A 19211-nucleotide genomic window follows, 5' to 3' on the forward strand; every position below is an offset into this window, starting at 1 on the left:
CTCCTTTCACTGAGGCCAGAGTCTTGGATTCCTCTGGTTGATATGTACAAAAAGCTTTGTCCAGTGCTGTACTCTGTCCCAGCAGCACATGATTCTCCTTTGTAGCCATTGCCAAAAGACTTCCAGCAACTCTCCCTGTCCACATTAGGGATAGCTTTTCCTTTCTTTACCCTTCCTGAATTATAGTCTTCCATATTCATAGGCTGGCTGTGAAAATAAAAACAACACTCCATTTTACTAACAATTCAATCCTCCAATTTATATCCATTATTGTTGTATTAGTACACAGGCATCTGCTCAGTGAGAATGTCCACCCCTCCAAATTTCTGTCACCTTTGTTATGATTAAGCTTGTCCTTGTGTTATTTAGGCCTCCTCAAGCGGCTGCTTTACTTCAGCTTTTGCATACATCCACAGTTTGATCCTCATTTGCACTTCTCACCTGGCTAGCAAGTGATAACACACCCATCTTAACGAAGACTCAGTGCTTGATGAAAAGTTTATAAACATGATGAAAGTGTTTACCAGAAGTGCATACTTTCACTAAAAGATTATCAATATTCTGAAAAGTGTCGACCCAGCAACAAATAGATAGATGACATTATTTCCCATTCAGAAGTCTAAAAAAGTATTTAGTTAAGTCATACTGGTTTTGAAGTCCTTGGTTGAAACATTACAACATTATTTAAAAAATTAGTTTTTAGTTTTGCCGTATCATAAGCATTTCTGTGTACGTCATATATGTCATGTCCAATACAGTCCTCTCAATGCGGAGTGAGAAATTTGTCAAAGAAGAAACCTACAGAGAATTAAAATTCTGGATCTAAAATTAGATCAGGTTTCCACATCCTTTCAATACCAAGAATCACTGATCAAAGGAAAAAGAGACAACTTATTAATAAGCTGGTTTTAGTGTAGAACTATTAATGGAAAATGAGGTTCAAACAAGAATAAGTGACAACAAAAGTAATTTATAGGAATTCTTTCAGTGTCCCAATTTAAGCTTAAATACTAGTGATAGGAAAAAAAAGAGAAACCCAATATCTTCCAATAAGGAATTAAGAATATATACACAGTAAACAGATACTAAGGTCATTTGATGAAGTGTTTCAGTAATATACAAGTAACAAATCCTGAGCCATACAAACTTTGTATCCTATACCATTCATTGTGGTTATGGGTCATCTTAGCTGATTTATGTTGCATCATAAAATCATGAGGTGCTTTATGCATGACTTTGATATAGAACTCAGTAAAATGTGATGCTTCTTTGAAATTCTGTTGCTTTCTCAAACTTGACCCTCAGTGTAGAGCTCTGGGACATAATGAAACCATCTGCACTAAAACAGGATAATGTATACATACATACATACATACATACATACATACATATATATATGTATGTGTGTGTATATATATATATATATATATATATGTATGTATGTATGTATATGTATTCTGCTCCTTCCCATCCCACCTACCTGCTCAGAAAATATATTGTCTATTGAAAGTGAAACTGTTGCTTTATGATAAGCCAATCTGGACAGCTTCTCCAACAATGGTCTAGGAGTCTATCCAAATACTAGTTAAATCAGGAGGCTGTTTCTCTTCTTTCTCAGTACCACAGTTTTGGATTTTATGTGAGAATCTTCTCACATGGTCAGCCTTGGCTTTAACCTAGAAAGAGTATAACCAGTTCTGATAAAATAAGAACAGAATAGTTTCAAGCTCATATCACAACTGAAGAGTGATTAAGATAAAAAAAGGACTTTTTTTTTCTGTATGCTGTTTTTCAAATATACACTTCTTCAAGCCCTTGTTTGCAAAGTGGCACCAAATTGTTGCCTGAATTAAAGCTGTTGCGACTATATATTTATCAATATAGAAGTAAAGAACACTATACACTTGACAAAGTTCAAGTTTTGCAACTTTTCATAGAGTATTTGCATAACATTCAAGGATGTGAGCTTTGTTTCATTATGAACTTCAGAATAAGATACACTCTTCTCTTTACCTTCTCACTGGCATCGTTCAGTTCTTCCATAGAGATTATATTTGAGAATCAAATACTGTTGGCAGCCAATGTACTTATGTGCCATCAGGGCTTCCAACTCTGTAAAACTATAAATTAAGAACTCATCCTCAGCCATTTCACGTTGAAAAAAGCAGCTCAATTTTAAGGAATTATGGTTTCTTTCAATGTGACAGAATCTTGGATTCAGATGTATTGAGGGGTTTAGATGTATTCTCAGGCATACAAAATCCCATGCTCAGCTTGTAAGTATGTAGATTGAAGGGTTCAAAAGCTGAGGTGTGTTATGAACTCTGCTGGCCATTACTGCTATACTGCAAAAGCAAGTAGAAGGCTGGAAAATAAAGTAATGTGCTCAAACTTTATTCCCTGTGAGCTCTTGACTTGGAAGCCTGATCTAACCTATATATTCACAAAGAGTAGAAAACTGAGACAAAAAAGTAGCAGAGAATAAGAACAAATTAAGCTTAGGAACAGTGTCTTTCCCATTCTTAGGTTCTGCAGATTTGGCTGCAGAATGAGAATAATTAGAATACAAATAGTAACTCTTTTTCATCTTGTACCTATTGTTTATGCCTTTGTATATTCACTGTCTACCAGCACCTGCCATCTATAGGTTTTTAGAAGCTGTAGAGACACTTACAAAAACTTTTAATAATACTAACAAAAGGGTAGGGAGGATTTTTAAAGAAACTTAAAGGAGTTGGTTTCCAAACCCTCCTGAGAATAGTTTCAGACCATATTACTTTGAATCCATGTTGCTCCAGATTATTTTCAGGAGCTTAAAATGTAGACATTGTCTACTCTATCCATGATCTAGAAGGTGTCAGTTCAGCTACTACCATTGATTAGCTAGAAAACATGTTGCTGTTTCTAATAACAGATTCTGCTCTTTCTTAAGGTTAGTGCTTAATAACTGTAGGGGCAATGACATGTTTTAGTCTTCTCTAAGGTGCTGTGTATTATCTCTTGACAACTAACTCTGCTTTAATCCTAGCTGAAAGTACACTTTTAACTGAAGAACCACAGAAAGGAGGCTGGTTCCCTTAACCTATGGCCGTACAGAGAGATTCACACTGCATAGCAATTATTCTGAAAAAATAAGATATGTGTTGCCCATGGTAATATAGAGCTCTCTTTGTCTACTGCTGAAGTCAGGGGCAAATGGACTCTCCATTGGATACCTAATTCAAGTGATACAGTTAGATCCAGTTTATCTAAGCCACAAAGCCCGTGTGTCTCACTCCCATGGTCTCTATGCCATTTTGGCATTCACTGTGAGGCCTCTCTACCTGGTCAAAGAGCATGGACTTTCAAAGTTGATTGTCTTGCTTCTGGATGATGAGCCCAAACAATTGATACTCCCTTCTCATTACCATGATTCTTTTCACTTGTTTTATCTAATGCATTACCTTTGGTTGAATTCAATTTTCTTTAAATTACTCTCAACTGAAGTTGTAATTCAGACAGCTTTTTCCTTGGCCTCACTCCTCCACTATTGACATCAGTAAGAGAAGCAGCATTAGGTCAGTGCTTATCACTCTTCATAGGTTTTTTATGGCCAAGAAAGGTCAGTGTGATCGTCTCCCCTGACCTGCTGTATAATGCTAACCCCTAGGATCTCACTAAGTAAAATGTGCAGAGAGGTTTCTACTCTGCTACAGCCAAGAGGTGTTTTGTCATTCTCTTTAAAGAAAGTATGTTCAAAAGTAATTTTTTAATAGAATTCGAGAATTTTAATGACAAATAAACTCTCAATTCTTTTGCAGAGCTAGTTTACTTGTTTATGGAAATACTACTCCATAAATCTACCTTAAACATTTATTTTAAACTCAAGATAAATTAAGCTCACATGAAAACACTTTATGGTCATGTGAATTAATATTATCACACCTAAATAAAATAAATAAAATAAACCTCCATCTAAATTCCAAGAATTTTGTCACAACATATGTGTGACAAAATGAGCGTTTTCTCAGGTAAGGGCTTTTGTTTGGGCCATCATGTAAGAGAAATATGCTCACAGTGTTAAGAACACAATCTCTTTAGAATGTAGACCCAGAGGTCTTTACAGCCACAACAGACTATAGGAGGCACAGTTTTTAGAAAAGCAGTACCATACCATCTTTTGTTTCTTATAATACAGTATGTAGTTGAAAAAGAAGGTGCCAGGCGCAGAAGCTGAGTCCTGAGACCTGTTAAAGAGTTGCAAACTGCTTTAGCTGGCCAGCTCCTCTGAGAAACAAAAAGTCTCAGATGGTAGATTTTAACCCTCCCTGCCCCCCCCCCAAAAAAAAAATTAGTTTTCTAGTAATGTAATGCTTGTGACTCCTGTAGTCATTTACACTGAGATTGCAGTTACTGAATCCCAACCACCTTGTATGCAGAGACATGGGTACTAGCAGTCAAAACTCTCTCTTAGAATAATAAAGAACCTGAATGTGTGCTGGAGAGTGACTTTTTCTCTATTTTTAAGACCTGAGTGGAGAATTCTTTGGAGAAAAAGAAACACCTTCTATACTTTCATTTCTCATCCATTCCTTCACATATTTCAGGGGATTCTCATGTCAAGTATTGCATAGGGGAAAAAAAATTCACAGAAAACTACAGAGCTTATTGTCCAGGCCTTCAGTTTGGGGCTAAGTGAATTGATTACATAGTTTCAGCTCAAAATGAACTTCAGACTGCTGGTTTATTGGGTTGCTTACTGGGGGCTTTAGTATGCTCTCCTCTGATCCAGAAACTAACATGGCAAGTTCATGGAGGACATGGGAGACCTTTTCTGGGCCCCTGTCTCTGCCTACAGTGTCTGATTCTACAGAAAATTGCCATAATTGTGAAGTTTTGAGCCATTATTCTTCTCAGTCTTCTCTGTTGGTGTCAATTCAATTTCTTCAAATAACCAGGCGTTTGTTGCTACCTGTCTTGCTCACCTCCCTGGTAACTTTCAGAAGGAGTCATTTTTCTCTCAGACTCAGGACAATATTTACATCCAGCTTACCCAGTAGGTTTTTTGTACAAATTTCTCTACGAACAAAGCAGGCAGCAGAAATTAATCAGGGTCTCCATCTTTGGTTCCTACTCATCACACTAGAAGCTCTTCATAGAGTGGTTTGCTTGTTTTGGCTGGAGTACCATTGACTAAAATTGGTTATGCAATTCTTCCAGTATCATTAGATAAGGGCAGGGAAGAAAGGAGTGTGCTGGGTCTGGTCGTAGAATGTTCTTTTGTGAGAAGCACCTCCTGGTGAGGTGATTGCACCTCACCTCCAGTGATTGCTTAATTTCTACAGATGAAATATCTTCAACAAGCAAACTGAACTGAGAGCTTCTTCCCTGCCTTGCCCTCCTTGCATGTTCAATCCAGTCATGGATAGTGTGGACTGTAGTCAGGAGCAGGGAATGATGTTTGGATGTCCCTTGGGAGAGAATGGAACTGAGATAGATTTCCTGCAATGCTGGTGAGTAATGGGGTAAAACCGTAAAATCCTCTCGGGGAGGAAAAAAAGTGAAGCCAAAATGTACTTAGTGTGGTTTGATTTTTATTGGCCAAAATAAGGCATCCACTTATGCCCTAGTCTTACCCCTAAGTCTACAGTGGACTGTGTGTGTGCATCCTTTGTGTTACCACACAAAATCTCTCATACTACTTGCCTTCTCTGAAGATGTAACAATAAACCTGTTACTTGAATCAGGGTTCCTTGCTTGTCTAGACTATTAATTTTTATCACTGTAATAAGTAATCTTGTTTAAAATAAATAATCCTGTTTTCCCTCCTATTTTTCCTATGCAAAATGAAATCGTTTCAGGGTATAACCTGTATGTGTTTAAGCATCCTTTAAACTGCTGTGACTTTTGAATTTTGTGATTAAATGTAATTGTGATTGATTACCTGCTGCCAGTCTCACCTGATTTCTAGAACTCTCATAGAAATTAAAGCTTTCATCTCAACAAGAATTACCTGTCAAAATAATTTGTAATAAGCAACAGTTTCCCCTTATGCATATTCTGTAATTGTAAGAGAAGGACATTATATTGAATGCACCTGATGCATAACTGTAATGGAAAAAAGGAAGGCACAGCCTACTAAATTTTCAGCTCTGGGAGGAGATGGAATCAGTCCCACTGTATGTTGTTTATTATAAATTCATTTCATTCAGTCTAATAACCAAAATGTTCTCTGCCAGTGAGAATTATTTTCTTGTTGACCTCAAGAAGAGAGTAGACTTCCCTGGTTCATTAAAAATAAATGTCAAAGCAAGATTATGTATAAATGTGTTTATAGCTGATTACTTCATTTTCTCATAAAATCATATGTAGAATTTCAAACCACCTATGTCATTGGTGACATGTACAATCACAATTCTAATGACATACGACAGACTTTGCTTCTTTCCCCCTCCTCTTGGCCCCACGCAAGAAGTCTTGATTAATTCCTACTGCTATGAAGGGAAGAAAAAGGGGGAGATATTTGCACATGGGGGCAAGCTTTGACAGCTGCACTACAAGGACCACTCCATCTTAGGGGAAGACTGAGAGTTTAGTCCAGTTTCCCTAAGCCCTCTTCATAGCCATTGCAAACACGGGGAAGAAGTTCACCTGTCATTATTTTAAAAAATAATGACTTTAATCCCTTTGGCAGTGTTCTTATAAATGGATGTGGGACCTAAACTTAAAAAATTACCTTCTCTTATATTAAGCAGTGCAAGAAAATAAACCCCATATTTAGCTGGTGCCTCCAGCCTCTACGCTGCTAAACAGCCAGGGGGGACTTGTGTTCTGTCACGACTGCTGACCCTGTAGTATTTAAATGGGACATGGAGCCCTTTGAAAGTCTAACCCTGGACTTGTGCAAGGAGATTCTGAAAATCTGGATCCTTCTTAATCCAAGCAATGTACTTATACCCCTGACTGGAACAAGCAAGGTTGTTCTGTCACATTCAGTCCTGCTCTGCACTGAAGTCACCATTTCTTGGATCAAAGAGATGCCTCTCAAATGACCAGAGTTCCTGAATTAGTGTTTTGGCTCATGTACCAGTTCCTGGAGTTAAAGGTCCATAATTTTCACTGTGCTTTAGTAAAAAGGGGATAGTAACCAAGCAATTAACTTTGCCTTTCTTTCCCTACTCTCTACTCCACTCCTTTTTGCTACATCCCCACAGGTACACACACTGCATTGGTGCTTCAAAGTAATGCCACCTTGCTGGTGATATCTCCAAGCCTTTGCCTATATACAGTATGCTTTGAGTGGTTAGGTAAGGCCTTTTTCCTATAAAACCATGTTAAAACTTTGCTTCTGAGCCATGTCTTTGTTTTGTTTCACTTTATGTTGTTTATAGACTTTTGAATTTACTCTAACCAGTACAAGACTGTGAGGGTAAACACATCTACAGTATATTTTTTAAAAAATCTTTCTCCATTTAAGGAGAATGTCTGTTTATATACATTTCTTTCCTATGAAAAGTTTTAAAAATGTTTTAACTTATACTAATCCAGGCAAGGTGAGGTTCTTCCACAGAAAAAAATGCACACACTAAGAGAGTTCTTGGAGCGCCACAATATTTACTTAACACAGGCCTTAGCACAGACATGCAATAATTCCCATTATATGTCCAAAGAAGATTGAAAGAGCATGGTGCTTGTGTAGTTAGGTATAATCAGTGCTATGGGGTTCTTCCTCTCCAAACTGTTTCAAAGGAGCTGAACATGGAGGTCCAAAGAGGAGACAAAGGATACACTTCTTATGATGCATTGGCTAGTAAGTACATCTAGGCTGGATTTAGAGGACTCAGAATCTCCTGCTAATATTGGTTGACTTTTTTGGTCTCTTGCACAACGGGGATGAACAGAAAGTAATGGATTTCATGGACTGCTCTGTAGTTTGAACATTTGGTGTACTTTCAAAAAAAGGAGGCACCCTCAAACAAAAGATCTGCTCAAAACAGATAAGTGTTGCGGAATTTGCCTTCAAAATTAGTTAGTGTCTCTGTATAGACTTTTCAGGATGTGTGACTCCGTGTCATGGGACAAAGAACTCAAGAGAAAGGGGGAGTGTATTGATCTGAGCCGTTTGTTTCCATCCCCCTCCCTCAGACTGGGTACAGTGGAGTCAAAATAGCCGGGACACTGCAGAAAACACTGAGTGTCTGCGTACGTGGAGACATGATAAGCATCTCTAAAATGGCATAAAAATAGTCTAGACATGGTAGTTTGTAAGAGAAATACAAAGTGAAAGAAGAAGAAAGTCGTTCCCATACCTCAGGGAGGAAGTGAAAATGCCAGGCCTAATCTTATTTTAGACAATTCTGCTTACCCTCAGTGCCAGGGCACACTTAAAAAAAACTAACAGCCTCTGAAGGATATTTTAAATTACAGACACCAACTTGTCTTGACTCATGGTTTTATTATTTTACTGTGCTTTATCTTTGAAATCCTGGTTTGTTTCTCTCTGTGCAACTTCAGGGCTTTCAGAAAGGAAGACATTTGAGTACCACTATGCAATTATGAAAACAAGGCATAAAGAGGGGAGAATCACCTATGACTGAGCCAAATAGGAAATTTTTGCTTTTTTTTTAACTTTGGGGCAGCAAGAGAATTTTCACAGTGAGTTTTGGTTAGAAAAGTTACTTTGGAAAAACCATTTTTTAAAATTCAGTGAATAGATTTATTTACCAAAATAAAAGAGGATTATTTAAGCAGAGAATGGAGCATGAGAAACTAGTTCCTCTAGTTTCACCTCTTGTTTAGAGTAAAATCTACCTTGTGTTTGGTTATAACTATCACAGCATCCAGCCTTGATTTGAAGCAATCAGGAGATGGATAATCCACCATTTCCTTTGGTAGTTTGTTCCAACAGTTAATCATTCTCACTGTGGCTTATTTCCAATTGGAATTTGTCTGGCTTTTAGCCATTGGTTCTTGTTATTCCTTTCTGTATTAGATTAAAGAGGCCTTTACTACCTTGTATTTTCTTCCTGTGAAGGCACTTATGTACTGTAATCAAACCACCTATCAATTTTCTTTTTGATAAGCTAAATGGATGGAGCTCTGTGTAAGTCTTCCACTAAAAAACAGCTCCTTCAGGCCTCAAATAAGTTTTGTGGCTTTTTATCTCACCCTCTCCAATTCTTCAATATGGTTTTTAGAAAGTGAGCACAAGCTGTGTGCAATATCTCAGTCTTGTTCTCTGGTGACCTGGTCCTAGTTGCCCTCATGTCTCTTCTGTTTATTCACCCAACAATTAGATTAACTTTTTTTCCATGAAATCAAAACAGAAACCCACTGAATTGTGTACTCACCTTGCCATCTGTAGCCCTTTTAGAATAACTCCTGAAAAAAACCAGTGTCCCACATTTCTCTTTTGCTACATACCTCACTTTGAATTGGCTGTATTGCACACTGGACCTAGAATTCCAGTGGATTCAGGACACTCATTCAACAGGCCATCCAGCCTCCTCCTCATTTCCAGTTTTAATAAACTTTTTTCTATCCCCAAATTTTAACCACAAAAATATTTCCATACGTGTGCCGCTCTTCAAAGCGCTTCAAGGACCAGGCACTTGGCTGTTTCCTCTTGCTCTGATGTATTTTCATTAATGTTTTTGGGCAAATGCTACATTGGAATTTTTCAGAGTAGAAAGGTGGATTCCATGCAAAAACTAGCATACAGCTAAATATCATTTCTTCCTTTTGTTGAGTTTATGGGACCAGTAAATTTTGCTAGCTACACTTTTTCCAGTAGTGACACATTAGATATCTTTTGGTTTCCCAAAATCTTTCAGTATCAGGTCTATTTGAATTCTTACATATTATCAAGTCCATGAACTTAGAAACTTCTTTAGTTTGTGTCCTTCTGAATTGCCAATGTAGTAAATCCCTAATGCATTATTGATTACAACAATGATGATTTATTGCAACATTGTCTTGATATTTATGCAAACAGCATCAATATTCATTATTAAAATTCAAAATTAGGTCATTAGAAACTTATGATAACACCCTTTCTCTGCTAGGATTCTTTCTGGTGTACTTCTAAGGATTATTCTCACTGGTTTTCATTTGTTCATCATTTTATGAAAGCCTTAATTCACAGCATCCGTATTTTCTATATTAAAGTCCATTGTTTACTAATATTTTACACTGGGCTTTTCATGTTTTTCTCCTCTATTTTGGAGAGGCACTGTTAGTGCCCTGTTGTAATGGGTACATTCAGCCAGCCATTAAAATAAAATGGGTTTTCCCTTTTTTGATGGTCATTTAATCTAGGAGACTTTTTGCCTTCTGATAAAACCTCTTCTTGAAATTTTGTTCCTACTTTTCTACCTATATTTCAAATCCCCTTTCTTCCCTGGTAATGTCAATTTAGCTCTAGAAGAGGCAGAACATATCACAATGCAGTGTGCTAACCTCTCACTACTGTATTAAAATGCAAGTTCATTATTACTAGAATTAATTTTAAATGTTGCAAGTGTAACTTTAGAGGCAGTGGTTTTGATCCTTGTTCATGACTCTGCATACACGAGCTTGCTTTGCCCAAGTCCTTGTAGTCTTGGGCAATGTGTTGATCAAATAGATTGGGACAATCCATTACTGGCAGGTTTTTTATTCATCTGTTCCTAAGTTAAACACTTCTGTTACTGCAGTGACAAAATCCATCTTTTTTCAAATGGTGTTTGTTGACTTGCCATGTGGCCAGTAATGCCATCTTTTTCTCTGTCCTACAAAGAGGTAGGAAGCTTTCTATAACTTTATTTTACTAGAACTAATTGTTTGGTTTAAAAGAAAGCATACTCATTCACAGTTGATGGGTAGTGACTCTTGTAGTTTTGCCCACTGCAATGTGTCAGGCACATAAACATGCTTCTTTATCTGAACATTTGAAAATCAAAACTCAAATTTGCAAAAGCCTTTTCTTATTTTATTCTCCAAAGGTCCATTTTCAGAAATTCTCATAGCAGCATCAGTGTGAGTCAGTCGGATTTAGGTGTATTTGTAATTAGCTCACACTGGGGATAGTTTTCTAACCTTTATATTTACTGTCCTGAAAGATTTGTGGACTTTTGCTGACTGAGATCCCACTCCATGTCTGACCGCCTCTTTTATTCCTGAAGCCTTCCACTTGTGTTTGTATCTAGTGAAAAATTAAGATACTTCTTTTTTTATGATGCAAGAAGTGTTTGGATTTTGTTTTTTTAAAATAAAATAAAACCTTCTTGGATTTTCAGTGTCCATTGATGAAAAGCATCACCTTTGAATGTAAGGGCTTTTGGTCCACCAGGAATGTGTGTTTTCAGAAGGAAACTCAGGGTAAGAATGCCAACCCACCTGGTGTTGATGGAGCAGACACATAAACTGTCAAATGTGTCATTTTTTGATGGTGGTACTGGCTCAGACTGAAATCTCAAAGGGGAAGTGTTGGGAAGAACTATTTGTTCTTTTGTTTCTGAAGGGAGTTGATAACATGTTCCACAACTGTCTTTGCACTGCCAAAAAAACCTGAGAAATCACTGTATCATAGATATTCAGTTAAATAAAAATAATTACAGCCCGTGCAATTATGTGTGTCACACAGGTTTATGTTTGGCCTAGCTAGTGCAAAAACTCTGCACTCAGAAATGTGAACCATATGGAGCATGATACTTTTGTCTCTACAAAAATTAGTTCTGACATTTAACATGGGTTTGTTTTCTAAATCTAACCAGCCTGAACATCCCAACTTAAATGTTGCATATGATTTGGTTTATAGAAACCCAGTAATATAATTAGAAATGGGCTCAAATCAAAATGATAGAATTTAATATTGCAATACTGCAAACTTGGTAGAAGTTTAGTTCTGGGTTTGAACTTTTCAACCTTGGAGCCAACTCTCGCTAAACTGTAGTATGTCTGACTTCATTTTATGGGTACAAATTTGGTCTTGTAAAACTTGCACTCTCATTTTGTCCCATACTTAATTTACAGTGGAAATCTGATCACAGTCACCTCTAATTATCTGATTTGCAGCACTGCTTATTGCGCACAACTTATTTGCAGCACAGCTTATTATTGAAGGGCAAAAATAGGCTGTAAACCTTACAAATACAAAATACATATAGCAACATTGAGAAATATGGTAGGGTTTGGACTTTAGAAAACTCTCAGACTAGTCTGGAGTTTCCCACAGCTTGTTCAATGTCAAAACCTATTTTTTTCCCTCCTTAATTTAAAACAACATTTTCTTTAAGGCAGACTTAAATGAAATGTTTATTTTTCTCACTGTAGGAAATGCTGAATTAGACACCAAGCATGGAACTCGGTCCAGAAAATGGACAGGAACAGGTAGTTGGCTTTTAGGCAGGAAGATAGGTCCAATGTTTGTTGTATTTTGATCTCAGTCTTCTCAACATTGCATAATTTCTGCAATTTTTTGGTTCAATTATTTTTTCAGTGTCCTTGCTTTTAGTGCAGCGTTTGACAACTGTGCATGCCAGGTGCAAATGAGGAGAGATAAGTTAGAGTAAGTTTAACTGTTTTGTTCACACTGAGAAGCTCTCTGGTCATTCCTCCACCACTCTGCTTTTTTTCTTACCTCTCTCCCCCTCTCTCTTTCCCACATTTGAATTTCTCTGTGCTCAGCCTTTTCTTTGTTGTTGCTTTGTACTGTGACTGGATTTTTCCCCCCTTCTCTTCAGTTTCACTTAACTGGAACATTAAGTAATCCTGAAGTTCTGCTATGAATTCTGAGCCACTCCAAGTTTTAAGTTAATTCAAGAATGAAACAAACAAGTTTGTTTCTTCTCAGCCAGGGAATGTGATTTTTTTTAATTGCTTTTCAGGAGTATAAAGTATCATCTCTCCAATTTGAAGATATAATAGTTTAACTCATAACTTCCCACTAAAAAGCATTAAACAAACACATGCTGAACTTCTGCAAGTTCAGTGATTTTATGCTAAATTTAGATTTTAAAATTAGAAGAAATTAAAAGCCTAATTCTCTTGAATGCAGAAATGTAGAAAAGATAAGGCTTTGTACCAGTTTAGACAACTTTTTAGACCCTGAAGAAATCAAAAAAATATAAATCCCACAGAGGACCAAAAAAGGACACAGATTCTTTCTTTTTTTAATTTTTTTTTAACCAGTGTGGTGTGTGCATGTGTGTTCTTGTGATAAAGCTGTGAAGTTTTTGGCTGCCCTTTTCTGGCTTCTGTTGTTTTCTAGGGGCTCAGTGGGATAGATAGTTTGTGCTGTGACAGGACATGCCAACAAATTGCATCACTTCTGCCTCGGTGGCCGAGGACAATGACATGCCATATGCCCATGGCAAGAAATGAATGGGGCTCATTTACACTGGCACTGGGTGCCTTCAGCCCTGTCAGTCTTCAGAGGCTATCCATGGCAAATTGGAAAGTAGCACTGGAGTAGCAGCAGCATGAAGAGATGCAGCCTGAAAAGCTCCCAGCATTCATAACTTTATGAACAACATGCAGCTTTGAAAGGCAAAAAATATCCATGTGACACCCTAGATGCACTTATCCCATCCCTTTGCAATTTAACCTTTTGTTTTCAGAAAGAAATAGAATCACCAGTCCTTTCCTCCCGGGTGTTTTTCACATGCCGCTAAAAAATAGAAAATTAAAAGAAATCTTTGAGCAAATTCCAGCTGCAAGAGGAAAACAAAAACACAGTGGGTGTCATGCTTCACGCATTCAAAACAGTTTCTCTGCTCAAACAGACTGCCGCAAAGATTTGCCCCAAAGTTGACCCCGTTGCCTCCAGTTTGCACTCCAGCAACAACAAAACTCATATTTGGCCTCTGACCTTCTTGGCAGCACGTCATTTGTTTCCATGTGTTGAAGCAAAGGATGATGGGCGATGATTAAAGAGCAATGGGTCTGCTGGCCTGAGACACTAATGAGGATGAAATGAGAAGGTCAGTGATCATCCTCACATGGCAAACTAGGACATGGAGCTAATCTGTTGTTAATTGTCCTTTACATTTGTTTTAAGGACAGTGGCAGGGATAGGTGGCAGTCATATGTCTCCCTTCTTTATAATCTCTGTAATTAGCATGAGAAATAGAGCTAGGCTAGCCTGGAGAAGCTTGAAATGTGCTTTGCAAGTGGGTTTTATTTTATTTTATTTTATTTTATTTTATTTTATTTTATTTTATTTTATTTTATTTTATTTTATTTTATTTTATTTTATTTTATTTTATTTTATTTTTTGCATTTTATTTTTTGCATTTTATTTTACTTTTAATTTATTTTTCCATTTACAGTTTATAGAAATCCAGAGTTGGCCAGAAGTGACCAACTGGCAAGTGCAGAGACAGAAATTTGTCCTAGCTGTCCCTTTCATACAGGTGACAGCCTATAAGATGTGCAGTTCCTTCTCCTGTTTTTCCCACTGGTAGATTTCTCCTTAAATTTTCTGGGGAAGCTGGTAGGCTGCTTGGATTTCTGTGTTCTCTTCTTCACCTCTATCATGAGCGAGCTGGCCCAGTACTGGTTATCTCCAAGGTCTCTAGGTCTGAAGCAGGAGCATCTGGTCTTCCTGCACAAACTGTCCTGTAACTTGTCTGCCCCACTGGCCTCAGCTGAGGCCTTAAACTGAGAAAGCAGAAGAGAATACCCTGCTCCCTTGAACCCTCCACCACTAATGCACAAGCCCCTCTTGTAAAATCTCAGCAGCCACAAATTAGCAGGGATTACCTAATTCAATAAGGTATTGCTGATTTCATAACAAATACTTCAATCTGCTGGTATTTTCCACAAAACTAGAAAGATAAGATATTGGATATAAACATTTTTCTATTACAAATCTATTTGGTATATTCCACTGAAGAAGAGCAGCTAGTGGTTCCTGTCTCCTGTTTTGCTACTTCTTTCAGAGAAAGAGAAGCCTGAAAATACAGGTTTTACATTTCTTGATGCTCAGTAAACAATTCCTCCTTCACTTCATCAGCTGCTAACTGCTCCTGATACACAACAGCCCTGTGTGTTATAACTTGTTTTGTCAGCTCTGCTGAGAGAACATGCATTCCCACTTTTACAGTGATGTAGTTTTGGTAGAATTCCTAATTTTTATTTTTTAGCCATAAACTCCCCTTGCACAACTAATGGTTGTCTTCAACCTCTCAGAGGGAAACAAATCTGCTAGCCAAATGGCAATCAGCTGGTGAGCTAAAGCCTGAGAGCTTTAAAGTATTTGTCTAGTGAAGAGTTTACTGCAGTGCTAATCATAACACACTCATTAATTACTCATTTGGATTAAGCAGAAGGGTCAGAGGAGCCATCTTGACAATCCATGCCTATCAGTGCCCTTTTCCTGCCAATTAGGACAGAGAGAATTTCAATGGGCACATCCCCTGCCTTTACACCTCCAGCACCACCTGCCTTTGCCCCTTATCCTGCACAGCACATCAGCCATGACTGACAGCCAGCACACGGGCTTCAGTCTCAACAGAGCACCTTGTCAGGTATGAGCAAAAAATGGATTACAAGCTAGAAAAGAATCTGCACTAGGAACCAGGAAAATGCTCATCTCCACCTCCATCTCTGGGGCTTCTGAAAGGGAGTTTTGAAGAGGATCTGGTTTTTGGTCAGCCTTTGGTACAATGAGAATGACCATTGTAACGATGTGATTTGTGGTCGTCAGGGCTAAACAAAAGCAGAATCCCAGACGAAAGGGGATGAACAGCTGTTCTGCTGCTATGGCACACATGGGACAGGAAGGGTAAGAATGCTGCCGGGGTGAAACGGGGGATTTTGTGTCAGCCCTTTAGGTGTGTGAGTTGCAAAGTGAAGAGCATAACTATCCTTGCCCTTTCCAGATGAAAAAGTCCATGATTATATGACACACACATTTCACTCTTGGACACTATCACACAAGTTTGTGTTCCAGCACCTCTTACAGCCCATTATTAGGAAGCTCAGCCCTCAGTTCTGTCTGGCATTTCCAGAGTCACTCTACTGTTTGCAGCAGAATTATCCTGGATTAGTGCCAGTGCAACTGTTCTTTTTTTCACATCAATTCTTCCTTATGATCAAAATTTTTAGATCTGCTTATAGTATGAATGAGTTCACATTATTAGGAGAAAATAACTGCAATTTTAGGGATTCCTGATGCACCCCTTCTGCACTCCTACAATATATACTATGTTCTTCAACAAAATCTGGTTTCTCATTGAAAAATACCTTCTCAAGGGATCACAATACTTTTTTTTAATGTACACAAGATTGATTAATCTCCTCTGCGTGCTGTCATGCTTTCCCCTCATATTTTCCAAACCTTGAATCCACATGTATCTTAGTTTTTCAAAAGCCTACCTTATTCTTTTTTGTTATGCTTCAACAGCTCAGTCACCTGAAATATCCTAAAAAATTAATCCCAGGGTTAAACACTAGGACAACTGGCCTGAAGGCATATCTTGTAAGGCATTCCTTGGCTTCAGAGTTTTTGCCCCTTGGTTTCTTCTCCTTGCCTCACCAAAGGCTAAGTGTTTTAAAATAAATTTTCTCCTCAGAAGTGAAGATAAGAGTGATAAAACCACAGCATAAATACAGAAGCAAGTGAAATCCCTTTGGGAAGGGCTCCAAGACTGTTGGATTACCTTATTTTTCATAAGGACTGGTGACATTTAGGAAATGCACGTAGATGATCGACCAAGAAACTGTTTTACCACTTTTAGATAAAACTTTGATTCTGAGTTTCAAGGACCTCCTTCTTGGACACAAATAAAACCACAGTTAAAAAGCTGCAAAGCCAAATCACTTTGTTTTAGAAGCAAATATACTACCAGAAAGTGCTTGCAGTATTGACTGGGCATTTGTTAAATACACATACACAGTTTCTTGAGGTGTTTGCAGCTGAACTGTCGGTACCTCTTCCTTTGATGAAAAGAGTGTCAAAATACTTACAGGACTCAGCTAAAATTTGAATAATTGTGATTAAACCATAGAGTGAAGATTTTGAAAAGCCACCAATTCAAGAACTCCAACCAGTAAATAAATATATTTTGCAAAATAATAACTTACATGTGACTTTTCCAAATAAAAAGAGGTAGATTTTTTTAGTGAATTGCTATCTGAGAACCTTTTGCTCATATCTACATCTGCTCCACTCGCTGTGTCCATTCAAAGCAGTGCTTCCACTTGAGCATGTACAGCATCTACAAGTTGCACAGAGAAAGCATCGACCACTTTGTAGTAACTTCTGGTAAAGGTAGTTCATAAGCATATTTCCTTCTTCATGAACTCTTCCACTGGCTAATCAACAGAATATCATGTTTAAAATGAAGCTGTGTCTGTTCTGTGCCATACATCTCAGAGGAAATTCCAGTGTAACTTCTCTAACCAAAAGCAGAGACATGTATGAAGCACATGAAGTAAGTAATCTGTTTGCTTTTTTAGACATTAAGCAACTCTATCCTTAAAAATCACACTGCAAAATATTACTTTTGCACCTCTGTCTGACAAAAGTAGAGTCACGAACTGTTGTGCCTTTTTAGCAGAAACTGAAAGAGGAACATCATTTGCATGTCTCTGGAGCTGAGCCTAATACTGTTCCCTTAAATTTAGAAGGTGGTTGCTAAATATTGCTACAAATCAGCCTAACCTTTTTTGCAAGACATTAGCAATTAGTCCACTTCGCAAAAGCTGAAATTCACTTGGAATTTTACCGACTGCCCTGATAGGCTTGGTATACTGGTAAAGGCAACTTTATCAAGTATGAAGTTAAATTGTGATCTCCCCTGGGTCTTCAAGAAAATTCCTTTGAGATATGGGGTTATATTTTTGTTTGCTGTGGTTGGTGATGTGGATGGATTTTTGTTGCTAGAAAGGAGTAGTGACTGGCACATCCAAAGAAGGGTGAAGTAGGACTTCTAGGTCCCAGATTCTCAGATACTGCCAAGCCAGGAGACATCTGGATTCACAAGGTACTTATGGAGCTCCTCACCTGGCACTCAGGTGTGGCTACCAGCAATGACAACCTGAGCATCTCAGTACCTGGCTCACACCTTAAGACCAACCTTGACAGTGCACAAAAGTGGTCCCAGATGTGCAGCTCTTCCCGAAAAGAAAACGCTTGACTGTGACTTTCCTCTCACAGGAAGGATATTCCTTTTTACTCCACCACAAAGTATTTAACCTTCAAAAGTTGAAAGATGTTTTAACTTTTAAGTTTCTCAGGATTTGATGGGGCTCGAATCTGTCTCTTACCTGGAATAAGTAGGCCTATTCTAGGTAAGAGGGTCTGACCACACACAGGTGATTGGTCAGATGTCAGAGTATTTAACTGACACTTTAATGAAAGCATAGACAGAGATATGCATAAGTAGGGAAGTATTTACAAAAGTGTTCCCCCATCTGCTGCTCACTCAAGACTTAGTGAACAGTTATGGTTTTAAATAGAACAATAAATATTGTGTTTAATTTGAAGTTTTTAAAGGATCAGTTTCACGTTCTTCCATCATTACCATCCTTTAAAAGAATGAGCCTGCTCTGTGCAAGCAGTAGAATTAGACAACCACCTTTAATTAAAAATTAAAGGTTTGGGGCTAGTGACCACAGGAGAGAAAAAAGTTCTCCACAACTTAAGCCTCTGTTAGTTAGGAAGGACTGTGTAAGATATACATTCCTCTGTAGCATTCTGTATAGGCTGGCTCCAGGCAGCTCTGTTCTCAATGTAAGGGTTTTTAAAAAATTTGTATGAGACATTTCCTCAGATACATACTCATACAATATATTTATTATGATGTATTGCATAGATAACCTAAACATCAAGAAACCTGTTGATAAAAGTGAAAATAAATATAACTTGAATGATTCCATACACAATAATTAATTACCAGAACTAAATAAGTAATTAAGAATAACAGATTCACCTGCTTAATAACATTTAGCAAACTAAAATTACCTCACCAGTATCATTGTCACACATGTAATTGGTGGTTTTGATTCTCTCTTGGTTGTCTTTGTGTAAAGCAGCTGTTTAGAGACATGATGCCATGACTTGCACCATGAGATAAAACAGAAGGGCTGAGTCAGTCTCCCAGAGCAGTACTGCCAGTGATCAAAAACACAGGTTTCCACAGGTCTTGAGTTATGGCTGTGAAGAAATTCATCCAAGGAAGAACAAGCACAGCACCAACAGCCCAACTCTTCTGTATTCTTTAAGTCTCTGGATACTGGTACACTCT

Source organism: Fringilla coelebs (genome assembly GCF_963513975.1).
Source record: "Fringilla coelebs genome assembly, chromosome: 1".
Taxonomy (NCBI): Eukaryota; Metazoa; Chordata; class Aves; order Passeriformes; family Fringillidae; genus Fringilla; species Fringilla coelebs.